Raw genomic sequence first — 9,816 nt, 5'->3', positions numbered from 1 at the left:
GAACAGGGGACCCCCGTGGGCTGGGAGGGGGTCCTGGACCCCTCCTGTAGGGGGTCCAGGACCCCTCCTGTAGGAAACCCAGGCGCCGTCCCTACTGATGGAGGCAGACGCCTGGCTCCAGCCAGTGTTGCCGACGCGTTGGCGAGGTATTGATCCCTCCAGCGACGTGGCAGCGCAGCTGGTCCAGCTGGACCAACAGTGGCCCGCCCGACCATTCCTCCAGTGGGCCTCCGGCAGTGCACTCGCGGGGACGCCGCAGCTGCGGCTGGGACCATGTGGGCCGCACGTGGCCGCAACCCACACGCCCACTGGACACGGGCGGGGGCGGTGATGGGGGAAAGTGGGCGGGGTGGGCGGTGAACCGGGAGTGTAAGGTGCGTCACCGCCAGCAGGAGAAGCGCCTTGCGTCACAGCCAGTAAGAGAAGCAGCTCTTTGCGTCACCGCCAGTAGGAGAAGCAGAGCTTTGCGTCACCGCCAGCAGGAGGAGAAGCGCCTTGCGTCACTGCCAGCACCGCCAGCAGGAGGAGCAGCGCAACCACGGTGAGTCGCCACACGTGCAGTATCAGCTGAGCTGGACCGCTGGAACGCAGTGTTTACATCAGAACCGTGAAGGGTGGTTCATGGTGGTCCATGGTGGACCGGAGGGGGAAAGGGAGTGGGGTGGACCACATCATGACCTCGCTGGGACCACTCGTGACCTCCCTGGAACCACTCGTGATCTTCCTGGGATTAGTTGTGTCCTGGAACCTGCCGTGGACTACCTGGGACCTTTGTAACTTTGCTGGGACCAGATGTAACCTCATTGTTACCAGTCATAATAGTGCTAGGCGCTGGTCGTAACACTGCTAGGTACTGGTCATAAAACTATTAGGTACTGGCCGTAATATTTGCTAGATACAGGTCGTGACACTGCTAGATGCTGGTTTTGACACTGCTAGGTGCAGATCGTAATATTTGCTAGGTACATGTCGTGACACTGCTATGTACAGGTCGTGACACTGCTAGGTGCAGGTCGTGACGCTGCTAGGTGAAGGTCGTAACATTTCTATGTGCAGGGCGTGACATTGCTAGGTGCAGGTCGTGACACTCCTAGGTGCAGTTCATAGCAATACTAGGTGCTGATCGTGACACTGCTAGGTGTAGGTCGTGACACTACTAGGTGCTGGTCGTAACACTGCCAGGTACTGGTCGTAACACTGCTAGGTGCTGATCGTGACACTGCTAGGTGCAGGTCGTAATATTTGCTAGGTACAGGTCTTGACACTGCTAGGTGCAGGTTGTGACACTGCTAGGCACAAGTCGTAATATTTGCTGGGTGCAGGTCGTAACATTGCTAGGTGCAGGGCGCGACATTGCTAGGTGCAGGTCGTGATACTCCTAGATGCAGTTCATAATACTGCTAGGTGCTGGTCGTGACACTGCTAGGTGCAGGGCATAACACTGCTAGGTGCTGGTCGTGACACTGCTAGGTATTGGTTGTAACAATGCTAGGTGCAAGTCGTAACACTGCTAGGTGCTGGTTGTAATAATGCTGGGTGCTGGTTGTGACTCTGCAACGATGACCATCTCCGAGTGCCTGGAACGACACCAGCGGTCATGGGGAAACGAATGACCTGGCGAAGAACGACTTCGTGCGGCGGACGACTTTTCCTGCCTATCCCGAGGCTGGGAGAGTGGATAGTGGCGGTGGACAAGGCTCTAACAGGGGCGTGGCTCTGTTCCTATCCTGCACACACACACACACACACACGCACACACACACACACACACACACACACACACACACACACACACACACACACACACACACACACACACACACACACACACACACACACACACACACACACACACAAACACACACACATAAGCAAACACAAACGCATATGCATGCACAAACAGACACACACACACACACACACGCACACACACACAGTGGCAGGGAAGTCAGTAAACGAGCTGATGGGATATGTGACAACAATGTGCAAGGAAGCTGAGAAAAGGTTTGTACCCAAGAGTAACAGAAATAACGAGAAAGCCAGGATGAGCCCATGGTTCACCCAAAGGTGTACAGAGGCCAAAACTAAGTGTGCTAGAGAATGAAAAATGTATGGAAGGCAAAGGACTCAGGAGAATAAGGAGAGCAGTCGCAGAAAAAGAAATGAATATGTACAGGTAAGAAGGGAGGCCCAACGACAATACGAAAATGACATAGCAGCGAAAGCCAAATCTGACCCGAAGCTGTTATACAGCCACATCAGGAGGAAAACAACAGTCAAGGACCAGGTAATCAGGCTGAGGAAGGAAGGAGGAGAGATCACAAGAAACGATCGCGAAGTATGTGAGGAGCTCAATATGAGAGTCAAAGAAGTGTTCACAGAGGAGACAGAAGGGACTCCAGAAAGACGGAGAGGTGGGGTACACCACCAAGTGTTGGACACAATACATACAACGGAGGAAGAAATGAAGAGGCTTCTGAGTGAGCTAGATACCTCAAAGGCGATGGGGCGGCATAACATCTCTCCATGGGTCCTGAGAGAGGGAGAAGAGGCATTATGTGTGCCCTTAACAACGATATTCAATACATCTATCGAAACAGGGAGATTGCTTGAAGCATGGAAGACAGCAAATGTAGTCCCAATTTAAAAAAAAAAGGAGACAGACACGAAGCATTAAACTACAGATCTGTGTCACTGACATGTACAGTATGCAAGGTCATGGAGAACATTATCAGAAGAGTGGGGGAGCACCTAGAAAGGAATGAGCTCATCAACGACAACCAACATGGTTTCAGGGATGGGAAATCCTGTGTCAAAAACTACTGGAGTTCTATGACAGGGTAACAGCAATAAGACAAGAGAGAGAGGGGTGGGCAGATTGCGTTTTCTTGGACTGTAAGAAGGTATTTGACATAGTTCCACACAAGAGATTATGCATAAGCTGGAGGACCAGGGAGGTATAACAGGGAAGGCACTGTAGTGAATCAGGGAATACTTATCTGGAAGACATCAGCAAGTCATGGTACGTGACGAAGTGTCAGAGTGGGCGCCTGTGGCGAGCGGGGTCCCACAGGGGTCAGTCCTAGGACAGTGTTATTTTTGGTATATGTGAACGACAGACGATGTAAAGTTAATGAGGAGAATCAAATCAAATGAGGATCAGGCAGGACTACAAAGAGACCTGGACAGGCTGGCTGCGTGGTCCAGTAACTGGCTCCTTGAATTTAACCCCACCAAATGCAAAGTCATGAAGATCGGGGAAGGGCAAAGAAGACCGCAGACAAAATATAGGATAGGTAGCCAAAGACTGCAAACCTCACTCAAGGAAAAAGATCTTGGGATGAGTATAACACCGAGCACGTCTCCGGAAGCAAACATCATCCAGATAACTACTCCAGCACATGGGCGCCTGGCAAACCTGAAAATAGCGTTCTGATACGTCCTACTCCCATACTGGATTAGGAATATGCAGCACCAGTTTGGAACCTACTCCTGGTCAAGCGCGTAAGGAAATTAGAGAAAGTGCGAAGGTTTGCAACAAGGCTAGTTCCAGAGCTAAGGGGAATGTCCCACGAAGAAAGGTTAAGGGAAATCGGCTTGACGACACTGGAAGACAGGAGGGTTAGGGGAGACATGATAACGACATACAAAATACTGCGAGGAATAGATAAGGTGGACAGAGACAGAATATTCCAGAGAGGGGACACAGAAACAAGGGGTCACAATTGAAAGTTGAAGACTCAAATGAGTCATAGGGGTGTTAGGAAGTATTTCTTCAGTCATAGGGATGTCAGGAAGTGAAATAGTCTGGCAGGTGATGTAATGGAGGCAGGAACCATACATAGGTTTAAGACGAGGTATGATAAAGCTCATGGAGCAGGGAAACAGAGGCCCTAGTAGCGGTCAGTGAAGAGGCGGGACCAGGAGCTGAGCCTCAATCCTTGCAACCACAAATAGGTGAGTACACGCACACACACACACACACATAGCTCAAAGTCTTTCGCATTCTGCCGCTACATCGTCAGGAGTTATTCATTGATGACATAAGTAAAATAAATAGGAAAAAGTGTTAGAGGTAAGCAAGAGACGTGGTACAGACCAGGTCCTGGTGACCAGGTCTGGTGACCAGGTCTGGTGACCAGGTCCTGGTGACCAGGTCCTGGTGACCAGGTCTGGTGACCAGGTCTGGTGAACGGGTCCTGGTGACCAGGTCCTAGTGACCAGGTCTGGTGACCAGGTCTGGTGACCAGGTCCTGGTGACCAGGTCTGGTGACCAGGTCCTGGTGACCAGGTCCTGGTGACCAGGTCCTGATGACCAGGTCCTGGTAACCAGGCCCTGGTGACTAGCTCCTGGTGACCAGGTCCTGGTGACCAGATCCTGGTGACCAGGCACTCCATCACAGGACTCTTAACGAGGCACTCCATCACAGTCCTGGTGACCAGGCCTGGTGACCAGGCACTCCATCACAGTCCTGGTGACCAGTTCCTGGTAACCAGGCACTCCATCACAGTCCTGATGACGAGGCACTCCATAACAGCCCTCTTGACCAGTTCCTGGTCACCAGGCACTCCATCACAGTCCTGGTCACCAGGTACTCCATCACAGTCCTGGTGGGCACCAACACTTATTCAATATTATCAGATCTAAGACGAGAAACACCACAGTGTGATCCGTCTAATGTCACAGAAGTTTTCGCGTCTGTGGATTCCTGAGTCTAACTAGCTTGTGTAACATTTAAAATAGCATCTGTGGGAAGCTTGCAGTGTGTGTCGTCAAGCCACTAGTTAAGTACCGTTAGTTTCCATGTTATTCTCTGAGTTTGTGAAGGCGATTTAGTTACCGTAATTTGTATCACTTCTTCAAATGACCTCGTCACTACTGATCTTATGTAAACATTAAATAATCTGTATATTTATAAGTGAATCAAATGCTATATTGTCTACAATGAGAATAAGTCAACTTAATTCGTCAAAGGAAAAGAATCAGGAGCATAGAGGTGGAGGGTTACAGTAAACTCTATTAAATTATTTCTTAAGTTTGTAGGTCATGACATGAATGATTCAATACTGACTTACAGAAGACATTATATGACAAATGTGAATTCTTAGGAAGACTTCCAAATTCAGGTAACTACTAACTCCAAACACTTTGTTGTGTATCATTCCTCTGAGCCACAAACACTGTATGAGGAAATGCATGTGAACGCTCCAGCTGAAGCAGATACAGGTCAACTGCATAGCTGCCCTAGACCAACCAGTTACCCTAGACCTACACACCATTGTTGTACACTTATTCATTGCACCAGATGGTCATTTTGCACTACAAATCGTAGGTTATGGCTCAGATGCCAACATTATGAATAGTATGGCTATTACTGAGAGGCTCCAGATGTTACACTGGTGAGGTTTGATGTCAATATATTGTTTACTCGAGTCCCTGTATCAAATTTGCTGAACTACCTCGAAATGCATGTAGATAAGGTTTCTATGTCATGCCCTTAGAATATTACTCTCGAGGGATTCTTTGAGACTAAAGTACTGAAAGGTATTTTTTTCACGTGAAGCTAAATAGATCAGATATGTGGGTGTTCTTTGCCTGTGGCCAAAAGAATTTAGATGAGACGTTATTTGATACAACGTACATGGTCTGGAGGGAATGAGACACGGCATATTGGTTATACGAGGGCGTGACGTAGGTTTTGTTGATCTCCCTGCACACAACTTTGTCAGTTGAGAAGTTTAACACAGAAAGTCACATCCTCCGAAATATAACGCTAAAGTAAGGTCTCAGAAACATATTGAGAAAGACACTCCTTTTTACTCTTGTCTGAAGGTTAGAATAGTCTAACATTCAGAATCTGAAGGTTAGACTAGGCCAGTCGACAGGGCATATGTCGTCGATCCTACTGAGCTAATAATATGTCTCGCTGGAAAACAGGGCTTATGGGTTTTAATCAAACGTACATGTAAGAGAGCGTCACCGACCTAGTTGATAAATGTTTAATTAATTCCTAATTACTTCTCAGCAAAGTTGTAAGTTGTTTATTAAACTTACTATTAACCCGGTTCAATGGATTCTTATTAAGGGGCACGTAAGTTTCCCTATCATCTAATGAAGTCCATAATTACTATCGCATTTGTTTTGTCTGCTTTCTTAAGGTGAAGTTTTGGATCTTTCTTTAATACATGGTATGACTTAACAATTCACAGGTCTGCGCAAGGCCCCAAATATTATGCCTTTGGAAAATAAATAACAAAAAGGCACAATATCGTGACTGGAAACAATACAAGTCGGACCGAAACGTCGTCGTAAGCTCCTCTCTTCTATGTGCGGGTTGTTTGTGTATGCCTTTGCAAATGTTGAACGTTTCAGGGGATAGGTCCCTTTGTTTTTCCAGAATGCAAAAAGACTTGGTAAGGTCAACATAATTGGTGTCCCCGCTGGTAGGTGAGAAACTTAACCCACATCCCAATGCTGTCTGTTGGTCACAAGTAAGTTCAACACTCGACAGGTTAATTAACCGCGAACTCCGGGTTAGCAAGCTGTGACCAACCACTTTGTGCTATGAGCTTCTTTAATTTTCTAGCATATAAACATTCAGTTTTGCGGTTCATTATTCACAGTCCCCTATATATATATATATATATATATATATATATATATATATATATATATATATATATATATATATATATATATATATATATATATATATATATATATATATATATATATATATATATATATATATATATATATATATATATATATATAATCTAATAAATAATCTCGCTACTCGATTTTCCAGCGAGACCTTTTATTAGCTCAGTAGGATTGGCAACAAATGCCCTGTCAAAACTGTTGATAAAAATATTAGCTCCAGTGCATGGCAACATTTCTGAAGCCCACATAAAATACATTGTTGATCTCATTGAGAAACTGCAAAATGTTATCATGTCTAATGATTTTACACTAGTAAGTTTTGACGACACTCGTGTGACTGTTTCCGATCTGTTATCTTATCTGGATTCACGAAGAATTAGATGAGTTCGACATGCCTTTCAATAAAATATTATTGAGCTGATTAGGATGTGTGTAATTGATTGCAAATTTGAGTTTGAGGGGAAATACTATACTCAAAAACGGAATGGCTATGGGAAATCCAAAGTCTCTCCTACTGAGCAATCTGTACATGGAGTTTTTCGAGGCTAGTCTGTTGAAAGACATCCTGCCCTGTGAAGCTAAGTGGTTCAGATATGTGGATGACATCTCGTATTTCTGGCCGAATGATTTGGCCCTGGATACACTTATACCGAGATTTAATTCACTGTGGAGAAAGAAGTGGAATCTAAACGTCCATTCATAGATGTGTTGATACACCAGGTTAATAGAAAGTTCAAGTTTACAGTATACAGGAAGGCCACTAATGTGTGCTCATACATTTACTACTATTCCAACCATGAGACCAGAGTAAAAATTGGTGTATTTCTCACTATGTTTCTGAGAGCTTACCGAGAGTGCAGCCCAGAGTTCCTTGATTAAGACATTAGAAAATATTTGATTCTGCCACGAAACTGTGGTCCCCTAAGGAGTTAGTGGAATCATCGTTGCAGGCAGCTAGGAAAACTTATCATAGAGGTGAACCTATGATAACACCTCAGATCAAGAATGTGCTGGTTCTCTCATACAGTGAGAATTTATCTGTCCTGCCGAATGGCCTTAAAAGATTTAACATACAAGTAACATTCAAGAATTCCCGGACTGTTAAAAGCATTTTGATAATTGTCCCCAACATACATTGTGTTGGTGGTGTTTACGGAATTGGTTGCAATGGTTGTATCTTATGTTATGTGAGACAGACCGGCAAACCTCTAGATGCTAGGATATTACAACACAATATGAACTGTGCAGAAATCAAATGCGATTTTTAAGCCACATTAGGGTCAGCAATACCTCTGCAAATTGGTCAGAAGCCAGAATCACTCTTCCTTGCTCCTCTTGGCTTGAACAAAATAGTGAAGAATCGGCAATTATAAAACATGATAAACGTTCATCATGTAATAATAGCGGCAGCTTATTTCAATTAAATAACTTTATAAATGAAGGCACTGTCCACAAGCTGAAGTCAGATTCCAATCTGAACTTGTTGGACCGTCATAAATGCATCTGTACACTGACGAACAGAGTATCTTTTCCTACTATCAATCAACCTCATGGAGCATCTTTTGCTGCTGTCAGTCAACCTCATGGAGTATCTTTTGCTACTGTAAACCAGCCTCATGGATAAACCATCATTTACCTGAGGGGTATTGGACCAGCCTCTGGAAATAGGAGGGTTTGTCGTTTTTGCTGTTTCCACATTTTCTTTATGCGATGGAAATGCCCATACTGATAGATGCCAGATACTTTGAGATGAAAATATTAGTCTTTTATAATGTTATGAGATGAAGTCTGACAGCATGGCTGAGATAGTTGTCATGGTTCTAATGTTGTGGTCGCTAGGGCATTACTAAATATTTAATGTTGATGGGCTTCTATATGCCTCTACTGCTACTGTTTTTAATATCTTGTCTTCATCTTTCTGGCACCTGGCACTGGTCTGCTTGATGTCATCTCACTCTAGCCAGAGTCGTTCCCTTTAGCATATCTACTTGGACTTCCTACTCATTTCTGCAACACAGGTAAAGAATGGCCTGTGACCTGGTCGTAATGAGAATTGAAACAAACTCAGCAGTAGACTATAATGTATATTTTGCCTTCACCTACTATATACAAATATGGATACTATGTACAGATGAAATAACAATAAGTGTACACGATGGTGACAGATGGCAAAGCAGAAGCCAGAGAGAGTGCACCATACTCAACCAGCAGGTAGGCAAGTCTGCCAAATGCTTATCGCAAGTGAACCGCGTTGCTTCATCTTTCGCGGGCATGCCTGTGATTGGTCAATGAACCAAGGTATTGATTTAACGACGGGTACCCTATGAGCACCCATTTTGCTGGTTGGGAGGCAGCCTATATGGGATTGTGACTTACGCCGAATAACTTATTCTTTGGATGCCACAAACACGAAAGGACTAGAGCTATCATTCAACTCCCCCACCCAGTGGTTGTTTTGTATCTTGTATCACTTGTTCGAAGTTATTACATTATATATTTATATGTCGTTCCTAATACGTAAAACTTGCGATTTTGGCTTAAATAGCAGTGCACTTCTTGCCGAATAAGGCAAGCGAAAATTTGTGTATGCAACAATTTCGCAAAAATCACTCCGAATCTAACGAAAAAACATATTTCATTGTGTATGTTTATTATTAAATTATTGCAAACTTATGTAAAATATGATGATAAATTACACACATGTGCAACTCTTGGGTATCTTTATTGAGGAAACGTTTCGCCACACAGTGGCTTCATCAGTCCATACATAGGAGAAACTTGAAGAACAGGAGGAGAATGAGGTAATCAGTCCCTCAACCTTGAGTCGATGTGTTCAGTCCATCAATCTTGAGTAGAATACGGCAGATGAGCGGAGAAGCAGCTTATAAACCGTATGGCAGGAGAGGTGCAGCAGTCATAGGTCGTGTCACATTCAAGATTGATGGACTGAACACATCGACTCAAGGTTGAGGGACTGATTACCTCATTCTCCTCCTGTTCTTCAAGTTTCTCCTATGTATGGACTGATGAAGCCACTGTGTGGCGAAACGTTTCCTCAATAAAGATACCCAAGAGTTGCACATGTGTCTAATTTATCAACATGTCGGTTCTCTGAACTATGTAAAATATAATTAGATGGATTAGGCTAATTT

General features: G+C 44.6%; 1 long non-coding RNA gene across 1 annotated transcript in view; it reads left to right on the top strand.

Moving 5' to 3' along the window:
* The first annotated feature begins 427 nt into the window (after positions 1-427).
* Positions 428-9,816, top strand: part of LOC138852860 (uncharacterized) — a 455,553-nt gene continuing 446,164 nt past the window's right edge. Inside the window, exon 1 of the long non-coding RNA XR_011392136.1 lies at positions 428-541. This is a non-coding gene — a long non-coding RNA (uncharacterized lncRNA). The remainder of the gene's footprint in view (positions 542-9,816) is intronic.

The sequence above is a fragment of the Cherax quadricarinatus genome, chromosome 1 (genome assembly GCF_038502225.1).
Source record: "Cherax quadricarinatus isolate ZL_2023a chromosome 1, ASM3850222v1, whole genome shotgun sequence".
NCBI lineage: Eukaryota > Metazoa > Arthropoda > Malacostraca > Decapoda > Parastacidae > Cherax > Cherax quadricarinatus.
Note: the sequence above shows the minus strand (reverse complement) of the source record. Positions and strands in the feature narration are given on the sequence as shown.